Source organism: Leopardus geoffroyi, chromosome C3 (genome assembly GCF_018350155.1).
Source record: "Leopardus geoffroyi isolate Oge1 chromosome C3, O.geoffroyi_Oge1_pat1.0, whole genome shotgun sequence".
Lineage (NCBI taxonomy): Eukaryota > Metazoa > Chordata > Mammalia > Carnivora > Felidae > Leopardus > Leopardus geoffroyi.
Window position 1 is genome coordinate 121606188 of NC_059338.1, and position 25097 is coordinate 121631284.

General features: G+C 38.4%; 1 protein-coding gene across 7 annotated transcripts in view; it reads right to left on the minus strand.

The window, feature by feature from the left end:
• RALYL (RALY RNA binding protein like) overlaps positions 1 to 22180 on the minus strand; it is a 722510-nt gene extending 700330 nt beyond the window's left edge. Inside the window, exons 1-2 of one of the 7 annotated variants that reach the window (XM_045454718.1) lie at positions 21358 to 21468; positions 20506 to 20594 (exon numbers count right to left, since the gene is read on the minus strand). The gene's annotated coding sequence lies outside the window, so the exon portion shown is untranslated. Of the gene's footprint in view, positions 1 to 19939; positions 20132 to 20186; positions 20359 to 20505; positions 21284 to 21357; positions 21662 to 21964 lie in introns of those variants that run through there. The other 6 variants (XM_045454722.1, XM_045454725.1, XM_045454724.1 and 3 more) reach the window with 6 other exon arrangements.
• Positions 22181 to 25097: the final 2917 nt, after the last annotated feature.

A 25097-nucleotide genomic window follows, 5' to 3' on the forward strand; every position in this document is an offset into this window, starting at 1 on the left:
TTACAACACACCAGACTTAAACCAAAAAGCTTTCAGATTGTTTTATAACTGGGGCCAAAAAGTGGCCAGTGAAAGGAATCTCACAAAGAGCCAGAAGTTACATTTTGTCTGGTCAGCAGTAGTGTTGTTTTGAATGTTTTGAAAACTGCATGGGAACCAGCTGGATATCAGGGAATATCAAAAAGACAATACCTCCCGAAAAATAAGGAGGAGGCTCCTTATTATATATTATATGGATAGCCTTCTTTGAGGAGTATACTTGCAAAACTTGTTAACTTAAATGTTTAATGTTTTTCTTTATTATTGTTATTATTATTATTTATGTGTTCAGGTGTGTATGTATATAAGCTTCTCCAGTTCACAATCATACCTCCCACAAGGATGGCAGCTTCATGTAGCCAGTACAATCTTCCAACTAAATGGCCTCCTTCCTTCTTATTTATCTTTTACCCTGGGATCCTAGATACAATAGGGTTCCTATTTAGACAAGGCTGCTACTCTGAGGTCGTCATGTTAGAGAACCCTCTCATATCACAGAGAGGCAATTTCAGCCTTGTTTGTGACCTCTGCTTTAAAACTTTCTTATTTGGGGGCACCTGAGTGGCTCAGTCAGTTAAGTGTCCAACTTCGGCTCAGGTCATGATCTCACAGCTCGTGGGTTTGAGCAGCACATGGGGCTCTGCACTGACAGCTCACAGCCTGGAGTCTGCTTCGGATTCTGTGTCTCCCTCTGTTTCTCTGCCCCTCCCCGGCTTGTGCCCTCTCTCTCTCAAAAATAAATAAACATTTAAAAAATAAAACTTCCTTATTTTTTGAAATTTGACATTTAAATAAGAAATAATGCAATTGAGGGGCGCCTGGGTGGCGCAGTCGGTTGAGCGTCCGACTTCAGCCAGGTCACGATCTTGCGGTCCGTGAGTTCGAGCCCCGCGTCGGGCTCTGGGCTGATGGCTCGGAGCCTGGAGCCTGCTTCCGATTCTGTGTCTCCCTCTCTCTCTGACCCTCCCCCATTCATGCTCTGTCTCTCTCTCTGTCTCAAAAATAAATAAAAACTTAAAAAAAAAATTTTTAAGAAATAATGTATTTGAGTAACACAAAGTGCTTTGTTTTTCTGTCAATCATTCCAATAATCAGACAGGGAAAAGGAATTTAGCACCACTTTCTACAGATGCAGTAACCAAAGCTGCGGCATGCAAAGTGTAATGTGAGCTCAAAAGTCAGAGTGGGAATTACATCCAGGTCTTCATCTGCCCATCCAAGGCCCTTTCAAGGTTCTCTGGCCTTGGGGACGCTGAGAACTCTCTTCCTGGAAAGCTGAAGTTGCTCCTGAAGGGCCTGGAACCAACACAGCCTCAACAGAAAAGCTGATCATTGACCAGTTAAAAAATTTACCAGTTAAGCTCTTTCAGCTCTGAGAGTCAAGTCTAAAAAATTTAATGTACTAACTATATTGTGAATGAAAAAGGATAACTCATGGCAATTTTTCTAATTTGTTAGTGTATACAATTTACTTAGATATAAAGAAAGAGAGTCCTGACCTTTTTTTTTAAAAGAACTAATTAGGGATGCCTGGGGGGCTCAGTCGGTTGAACGTCCGACTTCAGCTCGGGTCATGATCTCGCAGTTGGCGAGTTAGAGCCCCGCGTCGGGCTCTGTGCTGACAGTTCAAAGCCTGGAGCCTGCTTCTGATTCTGTGTCACCCTCTCTCTCTCTCTGCCCCTTCCCCGCTCATGTTCTGTCTCTCTCCGTATCAAAAATAAAGATAAACATTGAAAAAAATTAAAAACAAAAAAGAACTAATTATAGGGGCACCTGTGTGGCTCAGGGGGTTAAACATCTGACTTCAGTTCAGGTCATGATCTGGCAGCTTGTGAGTTCAAGTCCCGCGTCAGGCTCTGCACTGATAGCTCAGAGCCTAGAGCCTGCTTCAGATTCTGTGCCTCCCTCTCTCTCTGCTCCTCCCCCGCTCGTGCTCTGTCTCTGTGTCTCTCTCTCTCTCTTTCAAAAATAAATACACATTAAAAACAGTTATATATTATTTAAACCTAGTAACACTGTGAACACTGTTTTTGCTTACTAAAATCATGTCTTCAGAGTAAGTTATTTTTGGAAATGACTACAGAAATAATCACATAAGCTTTATGAAGAAATTTGAGACAGGAGTTGAACATATGGCATGCACCAAAAAGATACATTTAAGAATTCACCAAATATTTTTTAAAAAGCAAGATGTCATCAAAGTGGTACTTTGGGGAACATACTATGGTGAAACAACATTTCTGTAAAAGCAAACAAAAAACAAAGAAAAAGAAAAGTAACTTGATTTAGGTAAAACTGATGTTAATCAGGGATATGTAAACATACTTGCAGAACCTGCAGGCAGTAAGAACAGGCACATTTACAATGCAAGTTTGTAGGCATTCAACATAAACCAATGGAGTCAAAATGTGTCTCTCTGTAAATAAGAAAAAAAAAATTTAAGACCTTATTCCATTGTTTACTTTAAGGGAATCACAGAATATTGTTTACAGATTTTAATCCATCAGTATTTTCCAGATATTTTCATCTGAAAAGAAAAAAATATTTTGTGCTCCTCTTTCCTTATTATTTCTTTTAGAGCTATAATTTTTAGAGCTATAATTCTGTCTGTCAATAAAATGCTTCTGGGGTGCCTGGGTGGCTCAGTTGGTTAAGCATCCAACTTCCGCTCAAGACATGATCTCCTGGTCTGTGGGTTCAAGTCCCGCATGGGGCTCTGTGCTGATAACTGGGAGCCTGGGGCCTGGGGCCTATTTCCGAGTCTGTGTCCCTCTCTCTCTCTGCCTTTCCCCAACTCACACTCTCTCTCTCTCTCAAAAATAAACATTAAAAAAAATAGGCCACAGACTACTTTGAGCAGCATCATTTTTTACTATTGCCATCAACAATATGAAGGCAGAAAACCCTCATTAAACCCAAGTGTAAGTGAGAGAAAAGCATTTGAAAACTTCCATTAAAATTAGTTTAGAATAATCTGCTGAGAAAATCATTATTTTCTTCCTGTACTTTTCACAACTGTGCTGTGACTCACACAACAGACAAAAAACAAAAATGAAAACAAACGAAAAACTGAACACCAAATGGTTCTAGTTCTTTCCTGCAAACTTAAGTCATTCTGGCAACTTTGGAGGACTCAAAAGGAGGCTACGTATATACAGCTTCTCTTCTCTAGAAAAGATTCACAGCACCAGGCACTCTTCTTATGGCAGGTAAAAAGCCCAGTTCACCTGAGTGACAAATGATAAATGGCATAAGCATCCTTCTGATTTCCAATGGTTTCTGTTTCAAAAGAATTAACATTTCTTTGTTGTCGGAAATAAATTGATTTACAACTGCAAAAAGTACTGATATCTACTCCTTTCCCATGTAATACTGTTTTTATTTTATATGTTTTGAGTAACTTCCACATGTGAGTGACATATTACTAAAAAGTATTATTTGTGCTGGTAAGCAACCAGAATACTCAAAAATCAGTACACATATATGTGGTGGAACTATTAAGAAATCATTATAACATTTTAAACTTTAAATTTTAAACGGTCTGGAAATTTTTTTAATTAGAAGTTCACAGTGTTATTGCCCATGCAAGAAAATATTCTACAAAATGCAACTGCATAACCTATTTCCTAGTGGTTCCAAAGTAATCATGAAAGGTATGTAAAAATTGCTCATGAAAATACCTTAAATAGATTATACACTACTTACATGTGATTTGCTTTTTTTTATCCTAAGTCCAACACGTTTTTTTTAATATGAAATTTATTGTCAAATTGGTTTCCATACAACACCCAGTGCTCATCCCAACACGTGCCCTCTTCAATACCCATCACCCACCCTCCACCCCCTCCCACCCCCCATCAACCCTCAGTTTGTTCTCAGTTTTTAAGAGTCACTTATTTTTTGGATGCCTCCCTCTCTAACTTTTTTTTTTCCTTCCCCTCCCCCATGGTCTTCTGTTAAGTTTCTCAGGATCCACATAAGAGTCAAAACATGGCATCTGTCTTTCTCTGTATGACTTATTTCACTTAGCATAACACTCTCCAGTCCCATCCACATTGCTACAAAAGGCCGTATTTCATTCTTTCTCATTGCCAAGTAGTATTCCATTGTGTATATAGACCACAATTTCTTTATCCATCCAACACAGTTTTTCTACCAAGGTTGGACAAGAAGACAAATTCCTTGAATAATGGATAACTGCTCAGCTTGTGTTTTCACTAAATATATAACCAAAAAATCTATGAATTAATCTAAGTTAAAAATGCACATAATGCTACAACACTGCACTAAAACAAACACAGAAAGATGTAAGTATGGGAATAAACATTATTTGAAATAAAAATCAAAAGAAAATGCAAAGAGAATCAACTAAAATATTCACAATGGGCTATAGCAAACTATACTGTGAAATTCTACACTGCCATTAAAATTATATTGTAAATGATAGTCGATGACAGTGTGTTTAAAGTTTACTGTTAAGTGAAAAGTGTTTACTATACATAATATTATGAGAAGTATATTATTAAGTGAAAAGTTTTTACTATACATATTATGTAGTATACACATAAACATTTATATGTATTATGTATAATTTATACAAGTATACAATTACTAATGTTTACTAGAAATTATATCATTATTTAAACAAAACTGAAAAAATATATACACTACAGTATGAATAAGAAGGAAGATGTAATTTTGAATCTTCTCACTAGTGTCTGATTAAAATTTCAACATCAATACTATCACAACAACAATGCTTCCTTTTAAGACTTTTTGGGCATTTTTCATTTTGATTTCATTTTTTAGAAAATATACATTTTGAGAATATATGCATCAATTTAGCTATTTGGAAGAAATCATCTAATTAAGTGTAAAATTAAAAATTTAGATTTTCAGAATGAATAATATTCTGTATCAATTAAAGGAAATCATAAGGCCAAACCATTTATTTTCACTTGTAACAAAATCTAAACCTATCTTCTTTCCTAGGTATACTGTAAACCTAATCAGAGATTATGGGATTTCAATATAGATATGATTAAGCTGCTTCTCCTTTACCAGAGAAAGATCAAAAACAACTAAGGATTAATCTCTAACTGAAGATCAGACAGACCAATATAATGCTCACTAGATAAGTAAAAATACCAACTTCACAATAATATTTTGCCATGAAGGAAAAAAGGATGACTGGCTCGTTACTAATTTGAAATAAATTTGTTTTGCAATTACACATCTGAATCAAAACCATGGCACATTCAGTCAAAACCTCAGAACCCAAAAATCTGGAATTAGCATGCTTTGAGTGTTTCCAACTCCCTTCAGGGGTATCAAAAACAAGAAATCTATCTTATAGTAAAATTTATTTAAATTAATAATGTCACGCATGCCTCTTTTAGGGACAAAGCAACATGGCATCAAAAAGAATGGGAAAAAAAGAATGAGAGCTACTCCTCTAATTTGATTCTATATGGCAAATAGATACCTAATGCCATTTCTTGAGAAATGAATTCCCTCCCCTACCCACTCACACACATTCATGTGGTCATATCCCTCTCAATCACCCAAGAACAGACCTTGGAAGACCTGTAAAGGGTATACTGACCTAGGCTTACCTCTGAAACAACCAAAAAATGAGAGATGATGGATCAACACTCAATGTTCATATTTCCCCATCAAATTCCTGATGACTCACAAGTTTTAGCCAAAGATACTAACGCACTTTAATCTTGGAGGTTACACAAATTATTTAATATTCTACAAACTTGTGGTGTTCTTTTCAAATAATGTGTCACTCTATATATAGTCATCTAAAACTGGCTTGACTTTATTCACTAAATTATGAGTCATACTTTGTGAGTGGAATTACATACAGAAATTAATCTTCTGATTTCATACAAAATCAGAAACCATTTTAACCCTGAACTTTATTTTTACCTCTCACGGAATTTATCACTATCTTCTCCATTGAAATTTCCATTCTCATACATCATAGAGTATCTCATGACACACAGAATGGTGAAAAAGCAAACTGTCAAGAAATATATTTACTGGACAAATATTATTATTCCTTAGCCAACTGACCATACTTTGAGATCGCTTTTTAGCAGGAATGAACTTCAAAAGATTTCAATTTAGATTCTTAATAAAAAGTGAAGGCTAAAATTGAGACAATCAGAGAGTATTTCAAAGTATATCTTGGCTAATCTCTGGTAAATGCAAAACATCAAAAAATTGTAAAACATGACATCGTCCTGAGACTTCTGAACCCTCTAGATACTAGATAGCTACGAGCACATGTGGCTATTGAGCACTTTAACCTTGGCTAGTTCTGTGCTCTAAATGTAAAATGCACATTGGATTTCAGAGACTTAACACCAAAAAAAGTAGAAAATTTAAAAAATACTTTTATACTGATTACATGTTGAAATGATCATTTTTTATAAAATTACATAAACTATAAAGTTACATAAACATATTATGAAAATTAATTTCACCTGTTTCTTTCTACTTCTGAATGGGTCTTCTAAAAAATTTAAAGTTACTCAAGGTGGCTGGCTTTCAGCGGGGCAGTACTGATCTAGGGACTGTCTCCCCGTACTGTTGCTGGCCTCCTCCTCTATTCCCCTCTTCCCCCTTCGACACCTTCTTTTTTCTGTTATTTTTTTTCTACAATTGCGACAATGTCAGGAGGGAGGTCTGGAATAAGGAAGGAAGATCTAGCGATTCTGAAATAAAAACTACAACGATGATGGAATATGCTAAGAAATTAAATAAAACAGAAATTATGTTCATACAACTGGTTCACTAATCTAAATTATTAATAAAACGACAGTTAACTCTTGAACAACATAGGGGTTAGGGGCACAGACTCCTGTGCAGTTGAACATCTGTGTATGACTTCTGACTCTCCAAAAACTTAACAACAACAACAACAACAACAACAAATCCGCATATAAGTGGACCTGCACAGTTCAAACCTGTGTTTTTTAAGGGTCAACTGTATATTGCTGTCCACCTAAAACATCTAAATGCATTGATATTTCTGAACTCATTTTATATATTTTATAGCATTTAAGAGTTTCTAATAAGGTATTTTTATTTGAAATTTTGAGTAATCTCAATATAGTTCAAAATAAAATTCATTTTCCCAAACAATGAACTCTACTTTAGTGAACAAAATATTTATGAATACAAAGTCATACACTCCTATCAATTGTACCTCTTTATTGCTGACCTCTTTGTTCTTCAAAAGTCTATCATTCCTTTTCATCTCCCAATTTCCTTTCCAGATGGCCGTCTCTAAATCTTTTTGTTATACTGTTCTTTTCCTTGGCCCTTTTACTTTTCCCGCTATACATTTCCCCTATATGAGCTCAGGCTCACGTATTCCTAACTACAGACACAGTATCAAGAGAGTAATGTCATATTTCCCAATGGGAGGGCCTTGCAAAGTCACTGCAAGTAAGAAGAGAGAGGCACTGCTTTCCAAGTTTTTGAGGTGCCTTAATAATTGAAGTAACTAGGGGTGCCTGGGTGGCTCCGTTAAGCATCTAACTCTTGACTTTGGCTCAGGTCATGATCTCACAGTTCATGGATTCAAGTTCCACTTTGCACTCAGTGCAGAGCCTGCTTGGGATTCTCTCTCTCTCTTTCTCTGCTCCTCCCCTGCTCTCTCTCTCTCTCAAAATAAATAAATCTCAGTAACTATAAGTAATCATCTGTAATTTTCTTAATTCTGATGACTTCATCACTGTCACTTTTCACTTGCACCGTTTCCTTCAAGTAGATTTGTCAGTTCATGAGGATACGTTCGGTGTCTTTTGTTCTTAGGCTTTTTTTTTGTTGTTGTTAATCTCCTAAACCTCACTTACATGCCACAGATTCTCAATAAATAGTGGTAGAATGAATGAACAAATGTTTAAAATCTCACAATTGCCTAGCTCCGAATGAAAGCATTGTGTTTTTTAAGCTTCCATATATAGGGAGCTGAGGTGAGTGTGTATTTTGTTAGACAAATGTCACTGACCTGATGATATACAAATCAAATATCTCTTTTTCTCCATTTTTAAAACAAGGCATGGAGGTGTAAGTGTGGAACAAAAAGGCTTGTGCTCAGATCTTCCATCAGACATTTGACAGCAATTTTGACACGTCATCTGTCTGATCTTCTATTTCTTCCCAAATATTACTATCTGGGATAATAATATATTCTTCCAGGGTGTAACAAAGATGAGATACAATAGGACTAAGCACTTAGCAGTGAGTCTGAACCCACAAGGAATGATCTATAAATGGAATGAGGTTGTAGCTGCTGCAGCCACGTAACTAGCAGTAACAACAGCTACTGTCTATCTACATAACTGGACTTCTGACTTAAAGAAAAAGCTTCAACTAGACAACAAAATATATTAACAAACACGCTGTACCTTCTTTTAAATCTGAATCATTTACTGTTATGTTTAGAAAGTATTTCATTGTAGCATCCTATATTCATTTCCCTGGTTCTGATCAGTAACTTCCTTACAAAATTGAACTTTGGGTTGCAATAACCATTGTAGGGTTTATTTCTGTGTTACCTGAATATTCCAATCAAATATAATCAAGATAAATGCAAACATTGCTTACCTACAGCTCTCTTCTTAAAGTTCCAAAAGAGAGGACTAAAATCTACACAAATGAAAAAAAATCCTTGAAGGCATCAATTGTCTATAAACCTCTAGAAACGTCTCTGATACATTTTATCACGTTTTAAAGTTTTCCTTTCCACCTTTTTCCCTGTCTGCAATTATGGTTTTAAAAAAAACCTTCTCTAGGGGCGCCTGGGTGGCTCAGTCTGTTAAGCATCTGACTTTGGCTCAGATCATGATCTCCCCATTAGGGAGTTCAAGCTCTGTGTTGGGCTCTGTGCTGACAGCTCAGAGCCTGGAGCCTGCTGCAGATTCTGTATCTCCCTCTCTCTCTGCCCCTCCCCTGCTTGCGCTTTGTCTTTGTCTCTCAAAAAAATAAACATCAAAAAAAATTTTTTTAATCTTTCTCTAAATTACATTTTAACACTCAGCCTCTCCTCACAACACTTTAACTTCTCAGTATCAGCAGCATCTGCCTTAGTTAGCCACATGCCTTCCCAAACTCTAAAATGTATTCATCATTGGACTCTGCTCCACTTTCAAAATCTGGAAGAATATTCTCCTCTGACTAAAGACATCCATCCTTACAAATTTCTCATTCAATTAAAAATAGTAAACTTGCTATTAGTTTTCATTCTGACCTCAGGCTCTCAATTCTTACTGTTCTTAGTTTATTCATCTCCTGGAGCTGCCCTTGCCCCCCCCTACCCAGCCCAGATTTATGGCCCTTCTGTTCTACAACATACTATCTCTAGAAAAACCAGCTCTGTGTTTTGCATCATGTGTGCCTTGCTAATCTTCTAACCAAGCAAACCTCAGTTGTTTGCTAGACCCATTCAGATTACAGACTAAGTACTGTTCAAGAAAGTGATGCAATTGTGTTGACTAAAATGTGAGGAATTGTTAATTTTGCCAACTTCCTCCTTATGGGTCTAGATTCTTTTTACAGACCTCTTGCATATTCTCTGCTACATTCCCCAAGCTCCTATCCCCATATCCGTTCATTTGAACCCATGACCTCGCACTTACCTGAGAAGACTACAGTCACCATCACATGCCAAACTCCTGGCAAACAGGCTCCTTATTAGTCTTATTACTACTGAATCCCCATCCTGCAGTACAGGGCTACACCAATAAGGAATTCCTTACTTAACTAATAAACTGACTCAATTTCTTTCCTCTTCTAAGATGTGAACATCTTCTTATGCTAGTACTGATCACACTGACCTCCTTAGGACAGTCTGAAACTTGCTCCTGAAAATTACCATCCCACCTCCTCCTTATACTTCCATCCCTTCTTGCCAGAGGATTCCAACCCGAAAAAAGTAAATATGCAAAGTTTCTTTTATTCTGGCTTAAAAATATACTCTTCATTCAATAATATTACTCCCTTGAGTACTATTTCAGTCCCACAATTAGCCTTAAACTTCATTTACTTCTTGGTTTCGTGTCTTCAAGACCCTATATGACCTCAAACATGGGTAACTGGCCTTCTTTCTGCTTCTATTTAACTGTAATATACGTATTTTTTGTCAATGACAACTAATAGACTTTTCAACATTTTAAGTGAAAGAAAAATCAAACAGATAATTTGGAAGAATACTATGAAATCTGCATAATCACTCCTTGCATTCAAAAATTTCAAAAATGATAGGGCACCTGGGTGGCTCTTTGTTGGTTAAGCTTCTGACTGCTGATTTTGGCTCAGGTTATGAGTTCACAGTTGGTGAGATCCATCCTGGCAGCGCAAATATTGCTTGGGATTCTCTCTCCCTCGCTCTCTGCCCCTCCCCTGCTCGTGCACACAGTCTCTCTTTATCTCTCTTTCAAAAATAAACTTAAAAAAATTTAACAAATGATTTGTTACACATGCACACCACACACTTCATGATGATGCATGAATGTATGGCACTCATCACTAAATAATGCGGCATGCTGGGGTGCCTGGGTGGCGCAGTCGGTTAAGCATGGGACTTCAGCCAGGTCACGATCTCACGGTCTGTGAGTTCGAGCCCCGCATCAGGCTCTGGGCTGATGGCTCGGAGCCTGGAGCCTGTTTCGGATTCTGTGTCTCCCTCTCTCTCTGCCCCTCCCCCGTTCATGCTCTGTCTCTCTCTGTCCCAAAAATAAAAAAAAAAAAAAATTAAAAAAAAGTTGAAAGAAAAAAATAAATAATGCGGCATGCGTCTCATAATGTCATTTATCTAGCTTATATATAATTTTTCCCAATTCTACCAAGATTTGAGCCTGTTTGTTGTTGTTGCTGTTTTAACTAGGATCAAATACAGCTTTACGCACTGCATCTGTTTATCTTTCACTCTCTTCTAATCTAGAAAACTCCCCCTACCATAGTGTGACTTTGGAAGAAACTAGGCCACATATCTAGTATGTTGTTTTTTTTTTTTTTTTTTTTTTTTTAATTTTTTTTTTTTTCAACGTTTATTTATTTTTGGGACAGAGAGAGACAGAGCATGAACGGGGGAGGGGCAGAGAGAGAGGGAGACACAGAATCGGAAACAGGCTCCAGGCTCTGAGCCATCAGCCCAGAGCCTGACGCGGGGCTCGAACTCACGGACCGCGAGATCGTGACCTGGCTGAAGTCGGACGCTTAACCGACTGCGCCACCCAGGCGCCCCTCTAGTATGTTTTTTTGGGGTTTTTTTGTGTGTTTCTTTTAAGTTGGCTTCATGCCCAGTGCAGAACCCAACTCGGGACCCAGCTCAAGACCTGAGCTGAAATCAAGAGTCAGTCACTTAACCAACTGAACCACCCAGACGCCCCTGGAATGTTTGATGCAGAATACTAAACCTAGGAAATTTGTCTGATTATCTCTTCATAGTTTAGTTTAACCTGCTCCTCTTTCCCTGTATTTTTCTGTAAACTGAAATTTAAGTTTAAACAGGTTTATTAGATTCAGCTTAAACATTCTAGCAATAATATTTCACAAATGGGGCCAGAAAGAGACTTAATATCACATCCATCAGAAGGCTTGTGGTATCAGGCTGTCTATTAATGAAGCTAGGTTTGATCACTTATTTAAAAAGACAACTGCTAGATGCAATTAAGAAATGATACTTGAGGGGCCCCTGGGTGGCTCAGTCGGTTAAGCGTCTGACTTCAGCTCAGGTCACGATCTCGTGGTCCGCGAGTTCGAGCCCCGCGTCGGGCTCTAGGCTGATGGCTCAGAGCCTGGAGCCTGCTTCCGATTCTGTGTCTCCCTCTCTCTCTGCCCCTCCCCCGTTCATGCTGTGTCTCTCTCTATCTCAAAAATAAATAAACGTTAAAAAAAAAAAGAAGTGATACTTGAGCACCATGAGAATATGTTTGCCCAACATACATTTACCTAATGATTTTAGCACCTGTTGATGATTCCTGACTCATTTATTTTAATGGGAGTTATACATAGTAATTTTCTATTTCTAGCATTTCTTACATGAATCAACTCACATTATTTTGTACAGAACTGGTCCCTCATCAACTAAAGAAGAGTTCCTCCTTAGAAAAACAGGCTAACCATTTCTTTCCATTTGATTATTGTCAGCATTGTTTCTTTCTTTTTTTTCTTTTTTCAAGAGTTTCACTATGGACTTACAGATTTTACTTCACTGAATGTTTTTTTAATGTTTATTTGAGAGAGAGATAGTGAGAGAGCACATGTGTGTATAAGCAGGGGAGGGGCAAAGAGAGAGAGAGAGAGAGAGAAAGAATCCTGAGCAGGGTCTGTGCCATCACTGCAGAGCCCAATGCAGGGCTTGATCTCACGAACCATGAGATCATGACCTGAGCCAAAATCAAGAGTTAGATGCTTAACCAACTAAGTCACCCAGGTGCCGCTCATTCAATGTTGTACAATCCGTTACAGTCACTCTTACTGGAGTAGACCACTGAGAAGACAAGACAGTTGGTTAACCCTCAAGCTGGACCCACGCAGTCAGAGTCTCCTTACCTCCTCCTGTCCTTGAGATGTACATTCCACACACTGTTCCTACACTAGGAGTCATTTCAAGTATACAGTCTGAAGAGGATAATGTGTTGTTGAGCCCATCTGGACTGGATCTACTAAGACCTATACATAAACTTTTAAGATTCTGGTGGATAGATGCAGAAATTGACTTGTCTTGCGGCCACCCAATGTAAGTTCTCTTCTTATTAAAACTGTCACAATCTAGACAAATGTACCTCTTGCTTCAGTTTCTCCTTACCCTCTGAGTAAAGGGGCCAGTTTCAAATTTCACCGAGAAAAAAAAAAAACCTGAGGTTGCAAACCAACAACACCTGATGTTCAATTTTTTTTTATTTTTTTTAACGTTTATTTATTTTTGAGACAGAGAGAGACAGAGCATGAACAGGGGAGGGGCAGAGAGAGAGGGAGACACAGAATCTGAAACAGGCTCCAGGCTCTGAGCTGTCAGCACAAAGCCCGACGCGGGGCTCGAACTCACGGACCGTGAGATCATGACCTGAGCCGAAGTCGGACGCTTAACCGACCAAGCCACCCAGGCGCCCCACCTGATGTTCAAATTTATTGGAATTCGGCAACTGGAAAGCCCTTCAAGCAGGCTCTCATCTATAGTTACAGTTTATAAATAAAGCTGATACAATCTTACTCATCTTTGGACATTTCCTTACTTTCTGGCACAATGAGATATCCCAGGATCATCTTGTACTTTTTCTGCCCAGACTTAGAAGCAGCCAATTCTCTAAAAAGCTCTGGTCCCCTTGAGTAGGAAATGGGATTTAGAAACCATAATTTGTGCACTAAATGTGCTCATTGCTGCTGGAGAGACATTGTTTAGAAGCCTCTTCAGGAGACAGAGCTAATGAATATATTTATTTTTAAAAGCTTTATAGTATAATTTAACATATGATAGGTTAGTCCCCTCTTCGCTCTCATTTTTGGTATTTATCCTGGATATCCTTGCATTTTTATTTTTCTATATCTAATTCAAAATCAATGTATCTACTTCTAGGAACTTTTTACTGGTCTTTCTATTGAGTTTGTGTTACACACACACACACACACTCACAAACACACATACACAAACACAAGTCACATACAATCTTGGGAACTGATCTCTTCATGATGCTGTCATATCATATCCAGGATATTATATTTGTTCAAGTTCATTTATTTCTTTTTTAAAATTAATGGATTTTAACCACAGATTTAAGAACCTCCTCTTCAAGCCTCACCCTCCTTTAAGTCTATTCAGCATTAGCCCTGCTGAACAACACTTCTCCTTTACAGACACACGCGCGCGCACACGCACACACACACACACACACACGTAAGCTTCAGTGGGTATTCTCCTCTTCCTCTTTTTTTTTAATTTTAACCAGACCCTTTAGCATACACTCAGAAAAATTGCAGGTGCTTCCCAAATTTTTGCCTTTGGAGAAGTTATTCCCTTCTAAAGTTTTAGTGTAGATAATTTTTTTACTATCTATTTCTAGCTTTCAGTGTGTTTTCTAACTTTAGAGCTGAATTTCGTTGCACATTGGTCATTTTATCCAAGAGTTAATATTGGAACTTCAAATCAGTGATATGTCCAAAGCTGAACCATTCTCCACCAAGTCAGGTTCTCCTCTAGGTATTTTTATTTTCTGGTTTTGTTTTATACCACTAGTTTTCAAGTTATCCAGATTCCAAAACACAAAGGTGGGTTTTGAGAATCCTTCTGGCCTTGGCCTTCAAATCCACTATTTTTTGGACTTGCAGATTTACCATTATCTTTGCAATCCATTTTCTCACATTCATTCACACTGCCTTCACTGTGGTTTATGTTTTCCATTCTTTATTGAAAAATATTCACTTTTTTAAGTTCCAAGGAAACTATTTAATAATGGAAGATCTTCCACACATCTGAAGAGGCAATTAAAAACAGTATCCTAAAATAACATCTGGCAGTTATATGTGTTTTATGTTATTAACAAATAGATTAGATGAGCTTGAAAAAAAATGTCACATCCAAATATGTGTAACAGTGAAATTCTGAGGTGAAGATGATGTTAATAGTGAAATGTTGGTAGACAGAAGAGACACCTATATTTATAGATTTGCTGTGTTATGGAAATCAGTAGTTCTGTTTTACTTGTGCAAAAGACTAATTTTCCACCCCACACTGCAAAACCCTTGAGTAGAAATTACATTTTAAACTTAGTAAGTCAGTATTTGTTGAGTTTTTTCCCCAGGTCCTCTGCAAAGCCCCACAGACATAGAACCATCTAATTCTGTCCTGATCACAGAACCACAAGTTTCCATGATTGGGTTCTCTTCAGAAAATCCTAGAGTTGTGGAAAGATTTGTGATGCTATGGTTACTTAAAGGTCCTTTCAGGACCAGTAAATATCTCTGTGTAAATGGTGCCATTTTCTATTATTCCTGGCCACAGCACTCACTACTGAAAGTGACTACAGTAATTTTAAAATATGTACCAAGAATAGAGACCAGTTGTTTTAGATTAGCTAAAACAAAACAAACTCCACTCTGCAAATGGAACATCCCTATACAGAAGGAGGGACATAATGGTGTCAATTCAGACATTCCTCTCACTTGTGCTTTTACTCCCTGTGAAGCTTTAAGGAAGTTACATGTAAGTCTTGGTTTCCTCAATATAAAATAATGATATTACTTACTCACGGCAGAACAAATGAACTGCATTCATTTGACACATCAATAAATGTTAGTCTTAACTCTTCTCGCCATCTCATCTTGATTAATGAAAACGTTGACTCTCCCTACTCCAACATGCTACCAACTTCCCAACTGACTCAAAAATATGTGGTTCCTTTTATAATTTAGCATCTGACTATCAAAATGTGTATCTATACACATGGATTCTGTATGAATGCAATTAATGTCCACAATTAAAGTTTAGACAAAATATTCAGCTATATTATTCAGAGCAAAATATATAGAAAGATAAATTTATAAGTTAGCTGTAGCTTTACATATTTATGCAAATAAAATTTCTAATTTTCCTTTGTTATGAGGCTGGTTAGTGATGCATTCCATTGCATCTTTCAGAAAATCAGGACAGGGTTCCCATGTTCTCCACCATAATTCTCTCCATTTAGATTTATATATGGCCCAAGAAATAAATCTTACAGCCATGACCCCAGCTGAAGTGTCTGCAAGGACAGTCCAGAACACATTTATGCTAAACACTAACTAAAGTTCTCCCATTGCCTTCTCTGCAACTTGGAATGGATAGAGAATGAAATCAGCACCTCTATATACTCCAGATTTCAGCCCCAGAAAACAGCAAGATAATGCAAAACAAACAAAAAGCTTTAAATTTACAAGAGAATTACAAAAACACAAAATCAATTAACCATAATGTAAGTTTGCTATTTAACAGAAGTCTAACAAAACAAATGAACAGCAACAACAAAAAAAATGCCCCAATATTTTCTTAAAAATCTAAAAGCTATGAGAATAACCAAAAGTAGTAGAGGTTGTCCATGGCTGGATATATCTCTTCTACAGACCAAAATTAAATAATAAAAATAAAAATGATAAATATCATATTTCTATAAAACTTGCTAAATGTGGACTAGCTTTGTGTGCATACAGAAATCACTTATTAACTAAATTTTATTTAATAATTATCCTCAAAATCAAAGTGTAGTGAAAGTAATTGTCATTATCATCATTAATGTGAAAGTTTATGTTGCCACAGCCAATTACTATGGAGGACTTTATTATATTTTAAAACATCACACAGAATTATGAAAATGGGATTTAAAAAAAATAAGTTTATTTTATTTATTTTGAGAGAGAGAGAAAGCACACACACATGGGAGGGGCAGAGAGAGGGAAAGGGAGAGAGAGAGAATCCCAAGCAAGCTCTACACTGTCAGCAAGACCAGAGGCAGGGCTCAAACCCATGAACCATGAGATCATGACCTGACCTGAAATCAAGAGTCAGACGCTTAGCTGACTGAGCCACCCAAGCATCCCAAAAATGGGATTTTAAAGGCACATTTGCAGGTCACTAGAAGTAGCAAATAATAATAATATGAAAGAATAAGAAAACAATAACAATAACTTCAGAGCAGTGAAGAATTTTTTAAATTAGTTTTTAATTACATTCCAGAGCTCCATAAACAAGTTTCAGGAATAAAATTCATCACGATTGCAGTTTTTATGCACAAAATGGAATTCTCTTAATGGCAATGTGATAAAAGAAGTGAAGAAATAACTGGATCTTAAAATCACAGCTTATCATTTAAAAATAAGAGTTTTCAAAAGTCAGACAGAATATATAAATTAAATTGAAATAACATGTTTTCTTCAATTTCCTTCTCATCATGCAAACAATTCTAAATATCTGCTTCTCTTCTACTTCCAGTGTAGAGTTTTATGTGATTCGCTGCACTGTATAATTGCTTACAATACCAGCAAACAGTAAAGAAATCCAGACCATACTCTTACTCAAGAGGAATGCTTTCAAGAATGTAACAAACATTGGAGCTTTTTCACACACTTCATACCATGTAAGCTCAATTAAAAAATGACTACTTTACCTAAGAAACAGTTATTCACATAGCACATGATTCTTTTAACTAAGAAAATACAATATTTTTGGCATATGTATGTGCATTACTTTTCTAGTTCATTATTTTTTAGTCTAAAGGCATCATTTGTTTGCATAAATACATTAGCTCTTCTAACCAACAGCCTTTCATAATAATTAGAGAAAATGAACTGGCTATCTTCTTTTTAAAGGCAGTATAACTTTTGTGGTTAAGAATATAAAGAGTGGCTTTATAAATATGTTTGAAACTTTCCCCCCATCTACATAAGATCACTACGGTGTGGCTGCTTCATGAATACTAAAAAAAAAAAAAAAAAAAAAATCAGTGTGCTCCTTGCTTGCCTTTAATCATGTAAGGATAACTATAAAAGGAAAAAAATAAATGTTTATTTTTAATTATGAAAATTGTATTCAACAATTTTTGGACAAACCACACACTCAAGACAACACTCCAAAGGGGGGTCTCTTTACAATGTTCAAGACTGGAACAGAAACTGTAAAATTAATTCAACAATCCAGGATTTTTCAAGAATGTCCAAATTCTGGCATCCCACAGAAAAGTTCTAGGAAATGTAACAGGCTATTTTACCTTTGTGATGATTTCTTTGCCAAGATACAAATAATAAAATACTCGAGGTCAGCTAATGGTCCAATAACCAATTTAATTTATGTGTCTTCCTACCCTCACCCATCATCTTTACTTCCCAAGCCCTTTCTCCTTGGAAAATATTTTTTTTTCCTCTCAGAAAGCAGTGGAAAATAATCTGGATGATTAAGTTGATCAGAATCCGGATGGATTGCTTACTAAATGGAAGAACAATATTATTTTTCCATGAGAAGCCAGTAGGCGGTGCTAACTCTAGGATACTACATTCAAAGATTTTAAACCAAAACACACATAGAATAGGTGATCAGTTTAAAGAGTTGTACACTTCTCAGTATGATTCATGAAAGAGGAGATTTCAAAAATTTTCATGTCATAGAATTTAACATAAATATGAAATTTAATGAACTATGTTTATTAAATAAATGAAAACCTAACATGATTTAAAGGTTCTTAATATGATCCTTAGTTACAGAATGCAAAGCACAACTACGTAGTTGTTCCACATTAAAATCCTGTGGCCATCTTCTTCTGCCCCATTATAGTGTCAATCTCATTTGTAAACATCCTACATACAGTACAGTACAAGCTCTGCCCCCATCTTTTGACCCAATAGCCCCCACCTTAGGGCAGCAATGAAAATTCTGGTTTGATTATGCAAGTTTTTTTCTTTTTCACTCACCGTTTCTCTCATTCAAAATAACTTAATGGTTTACAGTACATACAACCTAAGAAATATTGTACACGTGCATTAGCTTGCATTTTTAAATAAACGAGCACTTCTATTCATATACATTATAACAGCGATAAAATAACACAGAATGTTGAAGTGGCTTTTTAAATGTTTTGTTTGCTATTTAAACCATATGGAAGACTATATTTTAGTAATGTACTCGCCACACACACACACACACACACACACACACGCCAAAATGTAAAGCTTAGTAACATAATATTTGTGTCACATCTTAGAACTATACCCTTCATGATATCAAGTCTGATAGTCCAGAGACAAGGTATGAGCTATCTTGCTTATATAAATGCAACAGGACTTTCTTAACAGGAAAAGCTACCCTGAGTATAAAAATAACTCACACTGCAACTTCCAAAGACCAATAAAGACAGCACTGTGAATTTTTTAAAAAAAGCTTTCTAGACATTGCAATAAATGTTATTCTTCTACAGATAAATGATCATTTGTACTCATAACTTTTTCACCACAGAGAGTAAATAAATATAATCCTAAAACTTTCATTCCACCAACTGAGATTACAGACTTCAAAATATTTGCTTTAAAAGCCACAAAAGTGTATGTAATTAACCCATTTTTATGGGCCCTTTTGTACTGTGGAATTAGTTTTGTCTATAGATAACCTAGAAGAAAACTTAGTCATAGAAGTAAAGAGTTATTTCATTTACTTTAGATTTACTTTAACAGAATTCAAATTATATGCACATAACAAATTTAAGGCTGAATTTTTCATTTAAGGGGGGAAAAAGAACATCAAAGCTTAAAAGTCAAATCATTTAAATAATAGTTACTTTCCAGATTTTAAGATTTAAAGTATGACAAGAAATTTGTGTGGACAGCAAGTTTTCCAGCAGATTCTGTCACTGTGCTTAAGTGCAGAAAAGGTTTTTTATTACCAACTGGTACATCTCCAAAAAGCAGTGCTAGATGATACTAGAAATAAGTAACAGAACAATCATAAAATATCTTAAACTCCACAGAATACCTTCAACACTGAGTACTGTAATGCTACCAATACACCGAAATCACACCATCACCAACCCCTACCCTTTGCCCTGTGCCCAGTTCTCAGGGGAAAACCTTTGGAACCACTATCAGGTGGTTAAAAATAGGAAAAACACTGTCCCTTTAAAACTTAAGTAAAAGGCTATTTTGTACCTTAGGGGTGTAGTCTAATTATTCAAACTAACAGTCCCGTCCTCAACATTAAACCCAACTGACCATCACTGAAAGTAACTATTTCCCCATCCCCTGGAAGACGCCAGAGAGCACTTAAAACCAAAGCAACACAACCAGATAAGAAAAGATCCAAAGACAACACCACTAAGAAAGCAAAACCCTTCGGAACAGACAAAACGGGCTGGGAAAGACCTACTGCGTTGTTTACTCAAGCCAAAGAGGAGTAGGAGTTGAGCTTTCTGGGGCTGGGGCCATCCTCAGGGATCTGGAAATGTCTCGAGCTCCCGGCCCGCGTGGCCAGGAGCCAGCCCCCTTCGGAAGATGCTGCCCCTGCCGCTTCTCCCCACGTCTCCCGCGCGCTCCGAGGGGCCGCCCCAGCCGGCCCGCGCCGCGTCCTCGGCCCTCGCCCCTCCTGCTCTGCAAGTGGCCCTCGGAGAACTTACAGGGCCCGCGTCCCCAGCCGGCGCCGGCGGCGGCGCAGACACCGCCCGCGGCGGAGATGACCTGGGCGCAGCCGGGGGAGGGACTGTATTTTGTGCACATCCAAAAACGATCCCGAGGCAGGGAACGGACTTTGGCTTTCCCTAGTTCCCGGCACGGCTTTCCCCACCGCGGGCTCGGACACTGCCCAAGACGCGCGCGCGCGCGTACACACACATACACACGCGCGCACACACACACACACACACACACACAGCTTCCTTTGCCAGGACCAGTGTTGCCATTGCAAACCCGGGAAACGCCTCCAAGGGGACCAAGTACCTGCTCTCTGCGAGCTGCTCAGCTGTTCACTTCATCCTCCGTTGACAAGGAAACCAAACCGCACTTCATTTTTTTTTTTCCAGAAAAACCTTCCACTGCCATCATTTGAAAATTGATTTACGGGGAGGGAAGGGGAAGGAAGAAGGGATAATATATAGATATCAGGATATCTATCATAAAATTATCTCGGTTTTTAAAAAATTCAAATGTGCAAAAGTCATAGTTAATATAAAGGAGGAAAAAAGTATTTTGCTTAAAAATTATCCCAGTAACCAGCTGCAAGAAAAGTTTCATGTTATCAATGGGTGTCAAAAACAGGAGGGAAAAAACGAATTTGTTCTCACCGGCTTCCAAAAACGGCACAAAAAATAGAAAATTAATGCCTTTGCTCAGTGGTTTGTACCAGTATTGCAAAGCCACAAACTTGTAAACACTGCCGTAAAATCCCACCTATACAAAAATCTTATTAGAAAAAGAGTATGCAAAAAAAAGAGTTAGAAACATGCTTTTTATTTTTACAAAGGAAAAAAAAATAGGCACCATACTTCACATCGCTTTTTCCATAAAACCAGTTGCATATTTTGCTGGACTTGGGAGTCGCTCCCGGCGGGCACGATCGCCACGGACTCCCAGACACAGCGCCTTGTCTACAGAACCATCGCATGCTAGAAAAACTTGGATTCAGGAAAAGGCTCAAAACCATGCTCCTCCAGCTTTCCCAAATATAAACAATAATCAAAGAAGTGGAAAAAAAAGAAGAAGAAGAAAAACAAAAACAAAAAAACAAAAAACAAAAAAAAAGGACAAAAAAAAAAAAGAATAGGACAAGAATGCCACTGAGAAGGTACTCACCGAGCGGGAGTAAAATGTTGGAATAAAAATGAGATTTAGTATAAAATACAGTATGGCGGTGGAAGAAGGAATGAAGCGCGTTTTTTTCTCTCAGTCTCTGCCTCAGGCACTGACACGTGACTCGGAGCAGGGCTGACTTGCAGGCAGCCGGGAAGGACCGAGGCTGCGAGGGGGGAAGCCCCACGGAGCCCAACTCCGGCGGCGAGGCGGCGGCGGCGGCGACTGGGAGCCCGGCGCCTGAGAGCGGCAGCACCAGTGGCGGCGGCAGCGGCAGCTCCCGGCGAGGCTGCCTCCGCTGTGAGCCCAGACGAGCAGGTGCCCCTCACGCTGAGGCTGAGCACACGCACACGCACACGCAAGACAGGCAGGGCGCCGGGGAGAGGGGGAGCGGAGCGGGGTTGGGCCGGAGGCGCGCAGCTGCCGCCGCCTGTGCCGCCGCTGCCGCTATTACTGCTGCTGTTGCTGCTGCTGCTGCCGCTGCCGCTGCCGCTGCTGCTACCGCTGCCCCCCGCCGCCGCCGCCTCCTCCGATGGGGAGCGCGTGTTCTGGGGCAGCCCTGGGCGTGCTGATACAACGCCCAAGAGGAGGTGAACAACTTGCTGCTCACCTCAAAGTTGTTGCTTGCCACTTCCTTATGCATTCGTCTATTTTTTTTTTTTTTTATTTGAAGGTAGTTACCTGGAGAGAGATCCCACCCCTTTCTCTCCCGAAGTTTCACTATTAAAACCCTATGTAACTCATTCATTATTTTTTTCCTCCCTGAGTGCCCATTTCTCATCCCTCCTAAGCTGCCTTTGCCTCTGCTGTTCCTTTCCCCTGGATCTGCGCTTCCCCCTCGCGGTTCTTAGGGAACCTGGCGCGGCGCGATACTGGGGGCGTTGTCACGGGCAAAGCCACCGTCAATCTTTATTGCCATCAGAACGGACAGCATCTCTTCTGCCGTCACCAGAGAAGAATGTTTGCAGTTTGAAAGACAAAACAAAATCTCTCGTTTAGGAAACCCCGTTCCAGGTTTCTTTCTGCAGGTTGCAGAGCAATGGGTGGGGGCATGGGTGTCGTTAATTTATTCATTCGTGGACCAAGCATTGTTTGTTTCGTCTGCCTGTGCGCGCGTGCTTCCAAGCTCCTCCGTGCTCCATGGCAGAGGCTCCTGCCTGACTCTTGCTCAAGTTGTGGGCTGGGGCTGGAAGTCAAAGGAGAGGTTCAAGGGAAACAAGTGAGTCCATTGTGTAAGTGCTCTCTGAGAGGGAGTGAGCACTTGGCGGTCGAGAGGGGGAGACGTGCACCAGAAGTGAGGCGGTGGCGCAGCCCGCGGGAGCCCAGGTGGCTGAGCCGTTGATTCTGAAGGTGAGGGTGAGAGGGATTTCTCTCTCCACCTACCAGCTGGCTTAGGGAACCTATCGCCAGAACGAAGATTCCATCCACCAATTGCTGGTTGCACTGGGATTCTTCTGTTGCTGCCTGTTGAAGAATCGGCTTTCTGGGCGCTGGAGCACATGTACTTTCTTCATTTGTGTGCAATACTAACATCAGGACCATCTCCCTATGGCTGCTTTGAATCTGGGTTGTGTGGAATTAATTGGCATCTCTGTGTTTGAGAATGAACAATTAACACAGTTCCGCAGTTCACAGATTGCTGCCCCTGATCTTTATCTCAGTGTTTCTAATGTTGACATTTAAGATAAAATGCCTCCATCAGAGATGATCTAACCTGGACAATTCTGAAAATTAAGTACACATCCATTATAGAGAGCTTCAACTGCAAATATGTTTCTCAAACGTTCTGGTCAGAATTCATTGACCAAATAAAGTATTAATCCACAATTTAAATAAAAGGGATTTAAAATAACCATTAAAATGTCATTAAATATTTATTTTGGTGAGTTGCCAACTCTACACCCACTTATTATACATACATTACAGTAAGGATTGCTGATTAGAAATGCTGGAAAAGATGAATGCATCAAGGTGGATTTGCTAACTTCAGAAACCTCATTGGTTTCTGTTGGGAAATCATAGGATTTTACCCTGAACAATACAGACCAAATGTGCTTTTCACTGTAAAACATGTTGGGCGTGTTCTTCTTGTTTTGTTTTTTTTTTTTTTTTAAATAAGATCTCTTCACATGTGGTCTTTTTCTTCTCTGAGTCATGAATTGCTTTTGTCTACCATTAAAACTTAGTTTGCTACATTTTCCAAATGTTTTCTTCCATGTCAAAAAGTATCTGATTCTAAAAATTTAAGAAGAAAATGCTATTTTAATGCATATTTTCCCTTACATATATCACGGCAGTGAGAAACTTCATTTTAAAAATGAGTTCTGAAACTTTCAAGTAGCCTGGGCAAAGCCTAGGTTTGGAAGAGTTATGCAAGAAGAACTTTGAAAAACAAGCTGTTTAGAATTGCACTGCAGTAATGGCCTCCAGCCAATCACAGTGATTGTCAGGCTTTTATTATTCAATAAAATGACTCCCCTTTATGTTGAATGCAGTTCTGCTGAAGCAAAAGCAAGACATCAATATCCTCCCTGCACATTTCCCATTTGCTTACATAATTACAGTATGGTGCTCAAAATATTCCACGTATTTTATTTCCAAGTGCCATTCTCATCTCCTAGGCTGCATCGCCATATGAAAACCAACCGCATACAAAGTTAGATTAAGAGAATTCGTATTTATTGAGCAAAGCTTCTCATTTAGTTTTTGTAACTGCTCCATAATGTTGATATTATACTCATTTTACAGATTAGGAAAATGAAGTCAGGGCATTAAAGTAATTTGCCGAGGATCCCATGGTCATTACATATTACAAGTGTGATTCAACCAACATTTTATCTGGTTTTACGGCTAGAATAAAATATTTCAAAATAAAACATGTAAGATAGCAAATATTTTCAAATACTGGTACTAATATTAACACACGCATAAATTTCTAAATAAAGTAAGTGAATATAAAACAAAACTGTGGGGGCGCCTGGGTGGCGCAGTCGGTTGGGCGTCCGACTTCGGCCAGGTCACGATCTCGCGGTCCGTGGGTTCGAGCCCCGCGTCCAGCTCTGGGCTGATGGCTCAGAGCCTGGAGCCTGTTTCCGATTCTGTGTCTCCCTCTCTCTCTCTGCCCCTCCCCCGTTCATGCTCTGTCTCTCTCTGTCCCAAAAATAAATAAACGTTGAAAAAAATTAAAAAAAAAAAAAACTGTGGGGATTAATTTGACTATATTATTCACCACAAATCACAGTAGTACACACTATTTTCATTCATTATGTTAATTCCATAAAGCACAAGGAGAAGAAGCAAACCTTCAAAAGAAGAGATTAAGAGGTTACTTTTTTTCTTTAACAAAATCTGAATACAAGATGTGGTCATTACTTCCTGGCTACATTCTCAGGAGTTAACAACAGAAACTTAGGCAAAGTTGCAATTGTGAGCTGTTCCTTTTTATCCCTGTTCTGTGCAGCACATGACATGTTCAGTGTTCCGCACCATTTGTTAGTTTTCATTGATTACTGATCTGACAATCGTTGATTCTAAAGAGGATATAAAATATGTCAGTTTATAAATTTGTAAGCTGCAAATCCAAAATATCTCTTTAGATTTGAAGAGTTAAAGATGAAAATGTGGTAATCCTAGAGACAAAAATAAGCTTCTGAATAGGTATTAAAGGTTAAAAGTATTAAGTTAATTTTAAAACACTTTATCATGTATTGATATAATAGAAGCATACAAGAAGCCTGAAGAAA